Source organism: Antechinus flavipes, chromosome 4 (assembly GCF_016432865.1).
Source record: "Antechinus flavipes isolate AdamAnt ecotype Samford, QLD, Australia chromosome 4, AdamAnt_v2, whole genome shotgun sequence".
Taxonomy (NCBI): Eukaryota; Metazoa; Chordata; class Mammalia; order Dasyuromorphia; family Dasyuridae; genus Antechinus; species Antechinus flavipes.
This window is the reverse complement of record NC_067401.1, coordinates 169,880,682-169,898,573: the sequence shown is the minus strand read 5'-3', so window position 1 is coordinate 169,898,573 and position 17,892 is coordinate 169,880,682. Positions and strand designations below refer to the sequence as shown.

The window sequence follows — 17,892 nt, the reverse complement described above, 5'->3', positions numbered from 1 at the left end:
TTTTTATACAAGTGGGTCCCAGCATAGTCACTATTTTCTTCTTTGGCTTCACAGTCTAGACTTTTGCCTATCTTATGGCACTTATGAAGTGCTTGTCCTCTTTGGATAAGCCCACTCTGCACTCAAGCCCACAGAACCATAAACTCTGTTCTTGCCTGATCCTCTCATCCCAAACAAGAAGCTGATCATCTCCCTTATCTCTATCATTTGTGGGCTAGATATTCTGAGATGCTCTTTATCTAGCTCAGATCTCTTCAGGAGCTAATCATCATCAGTCCCAATCTGTGTTGTTTCATTTTGTGTTCTAACACAGCCTGTGGAATTTAGACTTGTAAGAAACTTTAGAGATCATCTTTTCCAACCTTCTCATTTTATAGCTGAGGAAATCAAATCTCAGAGAGGAAGCGATTCATCTGAGTACTTCCCCTTTCTTCCATTGTATATGTGTGTTTTAACCAAGTATTTCATAATATAGAAATACAATTTAATGAATTCAGAACTGATTGGGTAGCTAGATTCAAAGAATAGTGGTTTATGGTTCAATGTTCAACATTAAATGTTCAACATTCATGTAACTGGTGGTCTCCAGTGGAGTATCCCAATGATATATGGTCTTGTATTATTTAAATTTTTTTATCAATAATTTAATTTTCTATGATTTAAGCATATATATCATGCTTATCCAATTTGCAGAAAACAAAATTGGGAGGGATAGATAACACAATAGATGACACTGATTTAATATCCAAAAGAATCTTGATAAGCTAGAGGGTTGACTATAAAATTCAATAAAATTTAAATGCAAAATCTTAACCCTTGGGCACAAAAAAACCTCCAAATTCAACAAATATAAGATGGAGAAGCACGGCTAGATAGCAGTTACTCTAAAGAAGATCAGAAGATTTCAGTGGACTATAAGCTTAATATGAGTTAACAATATGACGTGGAAGCCTAAAAAACGAATGTCATCTTAGGCTATATTACCTCCACTTATCTCCAGAACAGATTGTTGCTAGTTCTACTGTACTCTGCTCTCATTAAATCTCAAACTCAATTTTGGGCACTAGGGTTAAAGAAGTACATTGATGAGATGCTCAGTGTTCAGAAGAAGGAAGGCAGCCAGGATGGTAAAGAGCCTTGGATTTATGTTAATATGGGGATCATTGTAAAAACTGGGTTTATCCTTGTTAAGTCAAAGAAGACTCTGCCTTCCAGTATTTGAAGAACTGCAGTGTGGAGGAAGCATTGGTTTTGTCCCTTGGAGAGTAGAGTCAGGAATTCTGAGTACAAGTTCCAAAGAACTTAATTTTAGGAAAAACTTGCTAACAACTAGAACTACCCCAGATTGAAATGGCCTTCCTTGAGAGGTGTTGGGATCCCCCACTTCAAGGTTTTCAAACAAAGGCTAGGTGATTACTTGTCAAGTATGTTACCTTATAATGGATACTCCTTTGAAGTATGGATTGGACTAGAAGGTGCCTTCTACCTCTAAAGTTCTGTAATCCCAGATTTAATAAAATACCTACCCAACATTTTTTCTAATACAGATGATACTGTTGGAATAGAAAACAAAACATCCTCGTTATACATTTTGTATTCCTTCGTGCCAATTCAAAATTCAAATCCTTAGATTCTAGAAAATTGATAGGTATATAGAATGTGACCTCAATGCAATTTTCTCTCTAATATGAATTTTAAGAAGTTTAATCACCCAGTTCGCTTAATTGTGGAAATTTCAAATGTTGACTGAATGTATGTTTGCAACTTTATAAAAAAGAACTAACTCTTCATAAGGCATTGACCATTAGATCTTGCTCCTTTATGTAGGGCTTTCTGGAAATCAAAGTGGTCTAGGGCTAACCTTTCAGAAGTTATTGAATCTATGCCCCAATATCCAGGTTCTGACTCTAAATCATTATAGCAAGACTGTTAACATTGCAAATGAAGAAAATTTTCACCACTTCCCTCAGGAGTTCATTCTAAGATTTCTATAAAGACATACGGATGCCAAGGATAAATGTCAAGTCCTAAATGTAGGTTCAAAAAATCAACTACATAAGTCCAGGATTTAAGTGACATGTCTAGATAACAATTCACTGAAAGAAAGACCTGGTGGTTAGGAAAAAACACATTCTGGGGGGGAAATATCTACTCAAGAATGAAAAATAAGGGTCATTTTGTAAAAATTGTGTTTGTTTTGGGGCCTGGAAGACACACAGGGTTCATTCCCTTTTGGATGCTGGAATAACAAGCTTTATGTTTCAAGGTACCTCTTTGGGGGTCAGGCCATGGTCTCCTTTTTCTGTCTCACTTGCAAAAACTTAGCAGATATCAGTTCTGGGGGGAAAAAAATGAGGCCACTTTAGCCTCCACCTTCTTTAGGACTTCGGACAAAAACAAAATTCTAAAGGAGTAAAGGAGGGAAGTATAGTCAATAGGAAGGAGGAAGAGAAAGAGATAGCCAAAGGGAAAAGTCTTGAAGCGAGCCCAGGCCACATAAGTGAATAAAGAGAGTCCTCTGGAGACCCCATGGTCTAACCACAGCAACTCTGCTGTGGGCAGGAGCAGATAAATGGGCTCAATGGCTGTAAAATTGTAACATGCTGAGAAACCCCAGAGTGTAACAAGTACACTTGCTGCCCCTTAGGGGAGATGAAGCACTTTCCTACCATTTATCACAGTGGCTCAGGCAGCCTCTTGCCTTCTTTCCAATAGGCATACTTTCTGTCTTAAAAAAAAAAAAAAAAAAAAGCAAACAAACTCAAATGTGCTCAAATGCAAACAATAACTTGTCCTTCCCTAACTCTTTAACTTATGACACACTTTCCTTTTCTCTTCCCTTCTTCCCTCATTCTTCCCTCCTTCTCTCTCTTTCTTTTTCTCTCCACCCCCACCCCCATGTCTCTCTGTCTCTTTCTCATTAAAATCCCCAGTCTAGCTCAGACATTTTCCATTTTGCACACCTACCGTCTATGCCATAACTTGGTCTGTCTAATATAGGATGACTAAGGGAACTAATAGTCTTGCTATGCCCAGGCCCTGGTCAGGCTATATAAGGAGTAGCATGTCTAGTTCTGGGCAGAATAGATTAGAAAGGACAATGATAAGCTGGAGAGAATCAAGAAGAGAGCTACTAGTATAGTGAACAGACTCAAGATCATGACATATGAAGCTTAGCTGAAGGAACTGGAAATGTTTAGACTGGAGAAGAGAAACTAACAAAGATATGGCTGTTGTCATTAAACATTTGAAAGGCTGTCACACAGAAGAGGAATTATTCTTGTTCTGCCTGTCCCCAGAAGGCAGAACTAGAAACATTCAATGAGTAGAAGGAAAAAAAAAACCCCAACATACTTCTATTCTGACTTCAATCCCTGTGCTCTCACTTATTTCTTCACCCTTTGCCATCTGGTTCCAACCTAATTTCTTAACTGAAACTTCTTTTTCCAGATCACCAGTGATCTTCTAATTGCCAATTCGATGGCAATCCCCATTCTTCTTGACCTGTCTTCAGCATTTGACATTGTTTAATACCTTCTCTTCCTTTGCCATGCATTTTGGTGATAGTTTCTTCTTTATTTCTCAACTATTGTATTTATTCACCTATGTCCTCTCAATTTTTTTCGTGTATCAAATATCTGTGTTATAGCCCCCAACTATGTATACACACCATGGATATGTCCTGGGTTCTTCTTTCCTTTTTTTTCCCTCTTCAATTTCCCTCTCTCCTTCTCCTCTCCTCTTCATAGGAGTAAGGAAGATTTGAGTTCAAATCCTGCCTCAGAAACTTATTAGCTATGTGGCCTTAGGCAAGTCATTTAGCTTCTCTCATTCTCAGTTTCCTTGTCTGTAAAATGGAGCAATAGCTCCTATCTCTCACGGCTATTATGAGAATCAAATGAAATATTTGTAAGGCTCTTTGCAAACCTTACTGCACTTCATAATGCTAGCTATTGTGGTTATTTTTGTTTAGTTATGGATCATACTAAGGAACTTCTAAGGTTCCGCTAATGTTGAGATTCTATGAAGCACTGAAGCTACAAATAATACCTTTTTCTCTCCACTACTAAACCTATTCTCAGGGGATTCTAAAAGCTACATTTTCAACAACTTCTCTTCTTCTAGGCAAAGGATAAAGATAATGAGGGGTAGGGATGGGGGGAATTGGCTTGAAATTTAGTCACTGGCTCATGATAGTATTACAGGCAATAGAGAGAAAAGATAATGAGGACATGGGATTTTAGACTGGGAGTGACCTTAGAGATCACCTAATCAAAACTCCTCATTTTATAGGTGGGGAAACTGAAGACTGGAAAGGTTATGTGATTAGCCACAAATCATACATCCAATAAGTGGAGGGACTGGAATTGAACCTAGGTCTTAAGACTTCAAATGGTAACCACAAAATTCCCTAAAATAAAGATAAGACACAATCTTATTTATATAACACCAAATGATCCAACTAGGTAAATTTCTGTTGTCCAATTCAGCCTAACCTACCCTCCTAAAAGGCCATCTGGGAGCTGATCAGATATCGAACTATTTTCTTTAATATTAACTGTTTCTTATCTCAGAGGAATGGGTAAGTTGTCTTATCCAAGGCTGATTTAGATACATGATCCAAGGATGTGTCCCCAGTGTCTTCTGAGAATTATGCCTCTCCAAGTGGTTTCCAGTTGTTTATTTTGAATTCCTTCACTATTGGGAACCCACTAATCATAATTTAACAATAATGAGCAGTATTGCTAATGAATTTTGTGATTTTGGGCAAATGATTCATCTTTTCTGGGCTTCATTTTCTTTTTCTATAAAGTAAAGTTAAATTGCAATAATCTCAAAAATCCCTTCTGAATGCAAGATTCTGAGTCAGAGAATTTAGAGATTATCAACTTAACTTGGGGGTCCACAAACCTGTTTTTTTTTTTTTTTTGTTGTTTTGTTTTGTTTTTTTTTAGTATTTTGATGACCATGCTGTTGTTGAGTTGTTTTCAGTCATGTTTGATTCTTCACGATTCCATTTTGGTTTTCTTAGTAAAGATACTAGAATGTATTTTATAAATGAGAAAGCTGAGGCAAATGGGGTTAAGTGATTTGCCCAGGGTCATACAACTAGAAAGTATCTGAGGCCAGATTTGAACTCATGAAGATGAGTCTTCCTGACTCCAATCCCAGTGTTCTATCCACTGTGCCACTTAGCTGCCTTTTGATAACTGTGTTTCAATACAATTAATTTACTTTGTAATCCCCTCCATTTTGTTTTATGCATTTAAAAGCATTATTTTGGGAAGGGGTCTGTACAGGGATATGCTGGATCCAACTCTAAAGCTTGTCAGAGCTTGCTGTCAAATTTTCAGAGTGAGCTTTTGAATCAAAATCAATAACTGGAGATCACTTGGAGAGCCATGAAAAACCATCCAAAGTTCTCAGAAGTAAATTTTCAAAGTGAACCTTAAAAAATCAGCAATCATTACAAATAAGGGCCTGATTTATTGTTTTGTTGATTGTCTAGATTTAAGAAAGTATTAACAATGCAGATTAAATTTAAGAGTCTGTGCACATATTCTCTGTGCTGTTTCTCACCAAACCAAATCACCATTTCAGTTGTTAAACATTTACTAGCATATCTCTCTATTGCCATATAAACATTGCTTGAACTCAGTAGAAGAGCAGTTGGGCCCAAGGAAAGAAATTATCCCTAGTTAGAGACTAATCATAATAATAAGCATTTATAGAGCACTTTAAAGTTTGCAAAGTGATTTATCTTTATAATCTCATTTTAGAGATAATGTTCAGCGGTAGCTACATTGGCAAAGTGGACAGAGTGCTAGGCCTGGAGTCAGAATTTGACTTCAGACACTTACTAGCTTAACTTCTGTTGCCTTAATTTCTTCAACTGTAAAATGAGGATAATAATAGGACTGTTCTCCCATGGTTGTTGTGAGGATTAAATGGGATAATATTTGTATAGTACTTACTGAATGCCTGGCACATAGGAGGTGCTACATAAATGCTTGTCCCCTTTTCTTCCCCCTTCATTTGAGCCTCACAACAAACATCCCTGGGTCTAGGACACAGAAAAAGGATTAATGATCCCTGTTTTGGTTCATAATTTTCCTAAGGAAAGCAGGTTCAGGCTGAAATAATTTGCCCAACATCAGACAACTATTAAGCATGTGGGATTCACACCCAGGATCTCTGATTTCAAATTTATAGCTCTTTTCATCACACCATGCAGTTGACTTTGGAGGACATTGGAGATGACATCTGTGGCTGGAGTTACAAGATAACTGAGTAAAATTGGTAAATGCCTACAAACTTGTCCTGAGTCCCTTAAGGACAGATGGTCTTCATCGGGTTTATTTACTTATTTATTTATTTGAGTAGTTCACAGGTAAAACTATTTGAGGACCATTCCAAGATGGTAACTCTCTTGAGAGTTTTCCCCTTTGACTGTCTGGGGTAGATGAATAGGGGAGGAACAGATAAGGAAGTAATTGTTGTACTCCAAATGACGTGAATCACTGAGTTTGCTAACAAGAATAGGTTTCTTACCAAAGCTTAGGGCACCAGTCAGCCAAAGGAAAGGAAACAAACCCAAACTGATAGTGACAGGGAGAAGGGTGTGTGGTTTGTGCATACGAGCCACAAGCTAAAAAAAATTGGACACATCCTCAGATGGCGGCAAGATTCAGAAAAATGTCACCCTCTAAACCTGAAGCTGATGAGTCAATATCAGTAATGGAAAACATCAGCCATCTACAGAAGCAGCTTCACTCCTAGAGATGTCTGACTTTTTCTCCTCGAACCTATGAATGATACTTGGCTTACATGATTCTAATGTACTTATTATCTATAATAATACATGTGTCATAAGTATTTATGGCTGTGTTATATATTCTGTTAGTAGACTTTAAGCTCTATAAAGTAGTGTCTGTGTCCTAATTAAACTAACTCTTGAGCATCTCTATTTGTTGAACTGAGATGCAGTTGGAATCCAGGGGAAGTCATAAATCTAAAGCATAACTTAGGCAAAAATAAAATGTTTGTTGAATGAATGAATGAATATACTCGATTCCTCTCTAATGTGAGGCTCTGTTGATGAAGACCTGACTAACTAGGTGGGGTTGGCAGAGAAAGCCTAAAGTACAAGTAGGGAAGGGCACTGATGAGGATTAGTTCAACCTTACAGATCCACCCTTTTGGAGGTCATGAGTGGCTCCACCTTTCTGTGTACAGTCAGAAATGCAAATTATGTCAAACCCTCGAGGTCAAATTTTCCCCTTGAAGATGTCCATGGCACACATCATATTTGCTGAGCCCCTTTGATATTAAGCTCGCTATGGTAACATTCTGCCTTATGGTATCTTTCCTCTCATTCCCCCACCATGCCTCATGGTGATTTTCTCCTTCTTATAGCTAACTGCACACTTTCCCAAATCTATTTTGTATTTATCACTCCTGCCGTCTATTGTATTTCTTCATTTTGTCTGTAACCTCTTCTCCCAAATGAATGAGATGAAGTGAGATCTCTCAGGACAGTTGTGAAAATCAAGTGAAGCTTCATCTACTTTAGAGTTGTAGTAGGCCTGAAGGTTTCTGAGCATTGATTCAAGGGCATAGCCAAGTCTCCTTCCTGCTATTCTCCCATGACATCATTTTCTCCCTATTTCAGGCAATTATGGGCAACGATGTACTTATTGGCCAAGTTCAATTTCTTGGGTAGTTCCTGAGTTTAGAATGTAAGACCCTCAGCCAATGAGGATGATGGTCAGTGGTAGGAGGAGTGTTTGCGTTAGGGACTATTTAAAGTGTAAAACCAAAAAGTGCCTACTCCCTTCAATTGCCTGCTCCATGGGTGGGATGTCTGATTCTTAGGAGAACATACAATAAACTTTTGCTTTGCTCCTAGAAATCTCTCCAGCTTTTTTTTTTTTTTTTAATGGTGACCCCCTCACCATTTCTGAGCCACACAGTTTTGGGGGCTAGTCAGGATCACATGACTTTGAGTAGGCAAACTCTTGGGTGTTAGTGGGATGGTGCCCTACCCTGATTTAGGCAGCCCGCCAGGGCTTTTCCTTGCTCCCCAAGGTAAAGTGGGCCCGAAGTGGAGAAACTCAGGGCAAAGCAAAATGGAGACTGCAGTAAAAATTCCGACTGACTTGGTGTGAGGACAGATCAGTCAAGCAATTTGCTGCGCAGCAACCCAGAGGTAAGCCTCCTGTGAGCCCCTTAAGTCGAGTTACAGACTCTGGAGGGGGGCTATGGACAGGATAGGATAGGCCTTTTTGGACTAAGCTGGATGAAGATTAGGTGAGTCAGGGGTTCTTGTAAGACTCCCACCCAGAACCCTTGGTAAATTTAAAGGGAGAATCTTGTGCTCTTAATAAACACCGGAGAATTGAGCTCTTCAGTGACCTGTTTGCCTGAAGGGGTTAAATTATCTAAGGAGACCCTGGTGATTTCTGGGGGTAAAGGAGAAAATTTTCTTATATATGGGAAAAAGGGAAACATTGGGTGGATTTCTGCTCCTCTCAGAAGTAGGAATAAACTTCCTGGGGACAGATTTAATAACGAAACTAGAAATTGTGTTGATTCCACATGGACCTAGCATACACCCCAGTAGAATGGAACTAATGAATGAAGAAGAGAAGACTAGGATAAACTCTGAAGTTTGGGCGGGACCTGGTAATTCAGGCAGAGCAGATATAATCCAGACAAAAATCACATTGAAAGACCCTAGGGAGGTGGGAAGAGTCAAACAATACCCAATTTCACTAGAAAGAAGGAGAGGTTTACAGCCTGTGATACAAAGCTTATTGAGAAATGGACTAATAGAACCCTGCATTTCACCCTTCAACACACCCATACTTCCCGTCAAGAAGAAGGTTGGGAAATTCAAGTTAGTTCAGGATCTAAGGGAGATTAACAAAATCATATTGGCTTCCCACCTATGGTTCCGGATCCATTTACCATCCTGGGTTGGATACCTAGTTCTGCAGAGTGGTTCAATATATTGGATCTGAAGGATGCATTGTGGAGCTCCAGAGACTGGAAGGAAGCAGCAAATGAAGTAATGCCTCTTGCCCCAAGGCTATACTGAGTCTCCAAATTTGTTTGGTCAAATTCTTGAAAATTGCATGAGAGATTTCCAACCAGTAATGGGAACTTGGGTGTTACAGTATGTAGGTGATCTACTAGTAGTGGAGGATACAAGGAAACACACCAATAGTTGTACCATTGATCTATTAAATTTCCTGGGAGGATTGGGGTTTAAAATATCAAAAGAGAAATTGCAGTTTGTGGAGAGGGAGGTGAAATATTTAGGGCATTTGGTTAGTGAAGGCAGCAAGAGATTGGACCCTGCCAGAATTGAAGGAATATTATACATATCCAAACCTAAGACAGAGCTATGCAAATTTCTGGGGGGAGTAGGATATTGTTGGGCATGGATAGATTCTTATTCTATCACTAAACCCTTGTGTAAGCACCTGCTGGAGGAAAGTCCAAATTCTATCACATGGAATCAAGAGAGTGATCAGAAGTTTGAGAACTTGAGGTGTTTGTTAATTTCACCACCTGTATTGGCTCTCCCCACCTTGGAAAAACCTTTCCACCTGTTTGTTAATGTTGGGAGGGGTGGCTCTGGGAGTTCTTGGTTCAAATAAGAAGGAGGCAGCGAAGATCAGAGGCTTTCCTTTCTAAAGTATTAGATCCTGTAGCCAAAGGATGGCCTATCTATGTACAAGTAGTAGCTGCTACTGCTCTACTGGTAGAAAAGAGTAGGAAGCTCACCTTTGGAGGCAGTCTTATAGTAAGTGTCCCACACCAAGTAAGACAATATGAGGCAATACTAATAGAAAAGGATGATCTAGTAATCAACCAAGATTATAATCTTAATCCTGCCTCCTTTTTGTCCCCTGGAACAGAACCATCCCCCGAGAGGAACATTGTTGTTTAGAGTTATTGATTTTCAAACAAAAATACTCTTATTTTTTATAAGAATCACCAATACCTGGGGGAGTAAATTGGTTTATAGATGTCTCTTCTAGAATGGTAGATGGGAAAAGGAAAAATGGATTTGCTATTGTGGATGGAGATAAAACTTCTACTGTTACCAAGGGCAGTCTACCTGCCCATTGGTCAGCTCAAACTTGTGAATTGTATGCCTTATTGAGGGACCAAGATGGGAATATATACACTGATTTGAAATATGCCTGGGGTGTGGTGCATGTATTTGTAAAATTTTGGGAAGAAAGAGGTCTTGTAAATAGTAAGGGTAAAGAACTGGTCCACCATACACTAGTCAGAGAGGTACTGGAAAACATTCTGGCTCCTAGCAATGTAGCAGTAATACATGTAAAGGGACATCAGATGGGAAATTCTTTTGAGACAAGGGGAAGTAGATGAGAAGGCCAAGGGATCTGGAGACCAGGAGATTACTCCTGTATTGCCCCCCCCTTCCCCCACCCAGTTTTACCCAGAAGGAAAAAGAAAAGGCCTCAACACTTGGGGCAGTTGAGAACTCGGAAGGACGATGACTCTTACCTGATGGCAGAGAGGTACTGACCAAAGCGAGTATGAGGCAGGTCCTTCAGCAACTGCACCAGGGCAGTCTCTGGGACGTCCAAAACCTGTGCGATGCTATGCTGACAAAGTATGTTTCCCCAGCCTATGGCCTGACAATTGGTGGATGGCTATGTTGTTTGTCGAAGGACTAACAAGGCTCAACACCAGATCCCCAGGAATTGGACCATTCCAAAGCATCCAGGTGGACTTCACTGAGCTGCCACCAGTGAGTTGCCTCAAATATTTGCTGGTCATAGGGGACCATCTAATCTCATAGATGGAGGCACTCCCCTCAGGCTGAGCAACTGCCTCGACAGTAAGTAAGGTCTTATTAGAACAAATTATTCCCAGATATGGAATAGTGGAGAGGATAAACTCAGATCAGGGAACACATTTTTCTGCCCAAGTATTGCAGATCTTATTAGGATCTTAGAAATCACTTGGGATCTCCACACCCCTTGGCATCCTCCCTCTTCTGGGAAAGTAGAAAGGATGAATCAAGAAATAAAACAGCAACTGACTAAATTATCTTTAGAGACCTAACTACCTTGGACTAAATACCTCCTCTCACTCTGGTCAGAATCAGAACCAAGCCACGTAGAGATATTGGGCTTCCACCTTATAAACTGGTGTACAGTCATCTTTTCCAGGTTTATCATATAGGAAACCGGGACCCTATTTTAGGGACAAACTACAACAAAAGGGTTAATAGCTGAGACTCCTCTAGATTTCCCTGTTCATAGAATTCAGATTGGAGATTAGGTTTTGATCCAATCCTGGAAGGATAAGAAGTTGACTCCATGCTGGGATGGATCCTACCAGGTGATGCTGACCTCAGACACTGCAATTCGGGCCCAGGAACAAGGCTGGACATACCACACCAGAACAAAAGGTGATGGAATGGACAGTTGAAGATAAGGGATACCTCAAATTACATTTGAGGAGGGGGCCTCCACTGAATGGGGACAGTGCATCTGAACCCAGTGCATCGTAATTTTCTGTGTATCACTCTTATTACTTTGGGCCTCTTCACCTGTTTGGGAGCTGATATATTTTCCCCTAGGAATTTCACCTTGACCTCTCAGTGTACTCATCTACCTCTTAATTGGACAGGGATCTGTTATATTGGTTTAATAAGGCCAAGTTTTTTTTCTTTCTTCCCTTTCTTTAGGGATTCAGTTGTATCATGATTTGGAAAAAGGGATACCTCCATTACCCAGACTGGAGATGCACATGGTTGGGGTGACACAAGATGGAAGTTGGGGATATAGAATCTAGGATCCCAATATGTATGTTGAATAGGATAATTAGACTTCAAGCAGTTGTAGAGATCATCACCAATCAGATAGCTAAGGCACTAGATCTGATTGCTAACTAGAATAGTCCAAAACTCATTATCTAGAATGATTAGGTTGGAAGGGAAAGCTGAAGGGTCTGTTAAATTGATGGTGCTAAAATGGTGGGAGCCAGTCCCCCAAGAAGACCGAGAGGAGTCAGAAGGGGATGAGGAATTAGATAAGGAATGTAAAATTATGTTACAAAAATTTGAAGAGATCTCGGTGTATAAATAAGAGGGAGGATTGAATGAGATGAGGTGAGATCTCTCAGGACAGTTGTGAAAATCGAGTAAGGTTTCATCTACTTCAGAGTTGGAGTAGGCCTGAAGGTCCTTGAGCATTGACTCAAGGGCGCACCTAAATCCCCTTCCTGCTATCCTCCCATGACAATCAAATATGGGCAACTATGTCCTTATTGACCAAGTTCAATTTCTTGAGTAGTTCCCGAATTTAGAATGCAAGACCCTCAGCCAATGAGGATGAGGGTCAGTGGTGGGAGGGGTATTTGCATTAGGGACTATTTAAGTATCAAACCTGTCCCAGAAGGTGCCTCTTCCCTTCGATTGCCTGCTAGATGGATGAGATGCCTGATTCTCGCAAGAACATATAATAAACTTTTGCTTTGCTCCTAGAGATCTCTCCAGCTTTTTTTTTTTTTTTAAATGGTGACCCCTCACCATTTCTGAGTCACACATAAATAAACCTAACTTTTGCCCAGAGAATGGCCATTGTGAATTCTTCACAAGACCAAACCCCAACATTTGGTGCTTGAATATCAATCTCAACATTTGGTGCAGTACATCAATCACATCTATGGTGCTTTCAAGTGACTGACAGACTGATCTATTTATTCAACAACAGTCTCCAAACTTAATCAAAAAGGTCGGTGTGTCTCCTGTGATGTCATGGGAAAAATGTGAACATGTACTGACTCAAGAGAAAGAGAGGGAAGAAGGAAGGAAACAAGCATTCATTAAGTCCCTACTATGTGCTAGTCACAGTGCTGAGTATTTTACAAATACCATCTCACTTCATCTTCACAATTTGGAAGGTAGGTGCTATTATTATCATATACATTTTACAGTTTTAAAAATTGGGGTACACAGAAGTTAAATATTTTGCCAGAGGTCACACACATAGTAAATGTCTAAGGCAAAATTTAACCCAGTTCCTTTTTGACTCCAAATCCAGTGCTCTTTTCAGGGTATTATATGGTGAATCCCTGTTTTTTTAACTAATTTCCGCAGTGGAGAATGGCAGTTCACCAGGCTTGATACAAATCTCTCATGAGAATATTCAACTTTTGTTACCATTTTGTACTCATGAATCAACTTAATGATTTATGATCAGGTCTCTGGAATGAGAATACAAATTCACCCCTCCCCTCCCCAAGGGAGTGTCCTGTACTCTTCCTTGCACAATTACAAAGTAACACATTGTTATGCTCATTTATCAATCTCTTCATAATAATAGCTGACATTTACATAGCACTTCTGGGAAGCATTTTACATAGTTTGTTGTATGGGAACCTAATTACAACCCAGTGAGGCCTACCTCACTACTACAGATCTTATTATGCACATTTTACAGATGAGGAAACTGAGGCTTATGGAGGTTATAACTTACCTATTAACTGTTAGAAGCAACATTTGAACATGTCTTCCTGATTTCAAGTCTAAGGATCCTTCCCCTGCTGCCCTGCTTCTAAATCTCTCATGAGTTCAATTAAAGTCAGTCAATTCTTCAGAGGCTGATCACTTCAGAATTTTGTTGTTAGTTATTTTTTGGTCATGTCTGATATTTCACAACTTCATTTGGATTGTTCTTGGAGTTTGCCATTTCCTTTTTTAGTTCATTTTACAGATGAGGAAACTGAGGCAAATCGACTTCAGTGATTAGCCCAGGTTTCACAGCTACTAAATAGCTGAGGCAAGATTTAAACTTAGAGAGATGAAATTTCCTGACTTCAGAATTGACACTATCCACTGTGCCATGTAGATTGGCTAAAACTGAGTTCCTGAGCCTGTGGAGTTGAGATGGTACTATTATGGTACTGTGGTACTATCAAAGTATACTTTTCCCTGACCCCCCCCAAACCACAGCCAGTTGCTACAGAACAGCTCTTCCTAGAACACATCCCTGACATCCAAGAAATCAAGTCTTAAAATCTTGGGTATGGCAGGACAGGATAGAGAAGGGCTCTGCTATGGACAGAATTTTAAGGCTGCATGACCAGAGTATACAAGGTTTCCATGCAACAGTTAGGAACCAGAGAAATTGCTTTTGATAACTACTATATGTAAAATGTCAGTGGGGATTGTCAGGGTCTCAGTTCCTGGGAGGATTCAGAGGTCATTCCAAAAAAGATAGTTTCCTTTCTGAATCCAGGCCTGGAAACACCTCTGCAATGATATTGGAAAGAAAGATCCCAGTGGAGCCAAAAGTAGCACTCAACAACCTGCCCTGAAACTCTCTCAGAAGAAAAGAAAGGGAGTTGAGAAGCCTATTGCTGAATAATAGTAGCTCATATTTATACAAAACTTCAGGGTTTACAAATGCTTTCCCCAAAAGTTCTGTAAGATAGGAAGCACAAATATTATTATTCCCATGTTACAGATGAAGAAAACTGAATCAGAATAGATAAATAACCTACGCAAGGCTGAATAACTAGTGAGCAGTGGACCCAAAATACAGCTAGTTCTTCCAATTCCAATGAAAAATTTGCAGTGCTCTGCAGAAAAATCAGTTCGGATAGGCGTTGTAGGTAGTAAGAAAAATCTCTTCTTGCTCTTTGGCCAAGGAGTTATTATTAATCAGTTAGGTTTAGAAAGAAGTGACTGGTTCTGTAGCTTACTTTTTGTTTCTTTCCTTGATTTAAGGTTCTAAGCATAACACAAGAAGGAGGATTTGGAGAATTTAAAGTTTGAAGAGTATCCTTTAATTTTCCATGAACTTTTAAAAAAGAGAGGTCCTCTAACTCAATGGGAGGAGAAATGAGTTTTAAAATCCACTAAATATAAACTTTCTAATGTAAATGCTATCCTTTGTGTTTTTTTTTTTTTTTTTTTTTGGAGATGGCCAAAACCCTTGGAGGAAGCACCAAGAGATGGGGTCTGGAGTAATATTAAATGGTCTATACTTGTTAGGAGTTAGGAACAAATTCAATTTTCTATTGATTCCATCTTGGAAAGACCCTAGATCAGAGAAGTAATCTTAGAGTTGGAGGTACTAATTAAGATTCACCTAGTCAACTTCTTACCCAACACAGTAATCTCCTCTGCAATATGTCAAATAAGGTATTATCAAGCCTCAATTCAAATACTTTCAGTGATGGGAACCTACCCATTTCATTATTATACACTTTCAGTTGTTAAGAGTTCTTCCTTATATGGAATTAAAACCTGACATCTTATAATTCTCATCCAGTTCAACTTTAAGGAATCACAGAGAATTCTAGTTTCATATATTGAAAATAGCAATTTTTTATCTCAATTTTCTCTTCTTCAAGCTAAACATCTCTAGTTCCTCCAGCAGTTCCTAAAATGAAATGGTTTCCAGATGACTCACTATAGCCTATTTGCTTTTTTAATAGCCATATTACATTGTCATTTGAGCTTGTGATCCCCTAATACTCACAGAACTTTTCTATCTGAATTGTATCCTCAGTCTTGTAACTATGTATTGAGTTTCTGAACTGAAATGCAAGACTTTCAATTCATTCTTATTCAATTTCATCATTATTCTGACCTGTCAAGATTGTGTTGAAATCTGATTTTGTCATTCCTCTTGGCTTTGTATCATCGAAAAAACTTGTATAAAATAGCTACATACTGATTATGTATATGGATATGTGTATATATGTTTGTGTATATCTATGCCATAAATAAATTAATTAAACCAAAAAGGCAAGTGGATGAAATGAAGTCACATAGCCACCCAGGACTCTTCATGTATTCAACAAATATTTGAGTGCCTTACTCTGTTTATCCAAACCATTGATAAAACTATTGAATAGTAGGATATTATACATAGGACATTATTGAAGACTTTTCTGTTTGATCTCTTTAACTCTATTTTCATTCATTCTACACTGTCCTCTTTTCTATGACTGTACTAGGAAAGGCTTCATTAAATGAAGAGACTTAATAAATATATTGGAAGCTATCTGGTACAGTGGATAGAGTGCATGGTCTGTTGTCAGGGAGACCTGAGTTCAAATTTGACCTCAGATACTTGTTAATTGTGTGACTCTGGATTAGGCACTTATCCCTCTTTCTTCATCTGTAAAATGAACTAAAGAAAGAAATAGCACAACACTCCAGTATCTTGGCCAAGAAAACTCCAAATGAGGTCATAAAGAGTCAGAAAGAATTGAAATAACAATGAAAAACCATTTTCCTGATCTATTAGAATGATAAACCCATCAGCAAAGAAATGAGGACGATTTGGCTTGATTTGTTTTTAAGGAACCAATTCTGGCTCCTAGTGATTACTTCTTTAGTTAATGAGATTTCACAAACCACCTCTTCAATAATCTCTTGTTGACTCAGTGGCAGTCCCATTGATACAAATTTTGTTTCTACTTGTTGGAAATGAAGGCAAATGACTTCTGATTTTGGTTCTTTGGAATCTGGGACCTGGAGGATTTTTCCCACCTGGACTAGAAATGATAGAGTTCCTGTATAGCAAAAGGAGATATTCATTTAGGTTCTCAGAGACCACAGGAGGATAGAGAGGAACAGAAAAAAGGTAAGAGTTATTGATCTACTTCAGATAGGACTTAGATGAGAAAAAGGTTAAATATTAGTGCTCTAGAACAAGGAAGTCATAGGGAAGCTCTGGGTATGGTATGTTTTTATAGACATTATGAAAGGAAATATTGTTTATAATAATAATAATAATAACTTACATTTATATAATATTTTAAGGTTAACAGAGCACTTTCCTCACCACAACTATGAAGTAAATAATGCAAACAGTAATACTTTCATATTATAGATAAGAAAACTGAAGCTCTGATCATACAGCTACTATATTAGGTAGAATTTGAATCTTGGTCTCCCAATGATAAATCTATTGCTCTATCCATTATATCACATGGATTTCTCCTAGGGTATACATATTTCTCTTCATTCTTCATTTTGAGTGGGTAATGGGGATGTCTGGATTTTTGCTAAATGTTTTACGTGTAATGTAGTCCCTTGGCTAGAGATGTTAGAATCTCTGGTGCTGAGGTTAATTAATTAGGCCCTTGTCCTTATCTGACAAATACAACTTATCTCAATCCCCGTCCTCTTCAATCAGACTGGGACCAGGAAAAAACCGAAAGAAATTATGGAGAGTTTTGCCAAATGTAGAGAATCAGGGTGAAATAGAGGCAAACAATTCAACAATTCTATATTAGAAGCTTCCTGATAGTCAAATCCAGTAAATGGGGAAGCAGATGATGGAGATAGGTGATAAGTCAGGGTGTTGCCACTGCTAGGAAATGTTAATAATCTATTTTCCTACTCTCTACCTCTACTTTCTAACCCTGAGAAATATTATTGACTAAAAAGTCAGCATGAGAACTAGGTCTCAGGAGGGACTGGAGATTGGAATTAGAAGGGAGTAAGGGAGAGGAAAGGATCATAGGAGCACAGATTTAATGCTGAAAAGATCTTTGAGGCTACCTAGTTAAAGCTCAATATTTTATAGATGAGGAGACTGATGCTCATAGAGAACATAGTTACTGTGTCAGAGGTGGGATTTGAAAACAGGTCTTCCTGGCTTTAAGTCTAGCATTCTATCCAAGGCTTGAAAGAGGGTGAAAAAAATAAAAGAGACCAAAAGCTTGAGTAAAATAAAATATAAAGTATTTTTAGTAAATATATAGTTTATTTACTAATTACTATTTAGTAAATATAAGTAAAAATATACAGTAAAAATAAGGGGATGGGTATAGTTGCTGCCTCAGAATAAAGGAGCTAAGGAAAGGGGGGCTCCCTAC

At 38.6% G+C, this 17,892-nt stretch overlaps 1 protein-coding gene across 16 annotated transcripts in view; it reads right to left on the bottom strand.

The window, feature by feature from the left end:
• RBFOX3 (RNA binding fox-1 homolog 3) overlaps positions 1–17,892 on the bottom strand; it is a 974,608-nt gene that overhangs the window by 36,159 nt on the left and 920,557 nt on the right. The window lies entirely within an intron of this gene.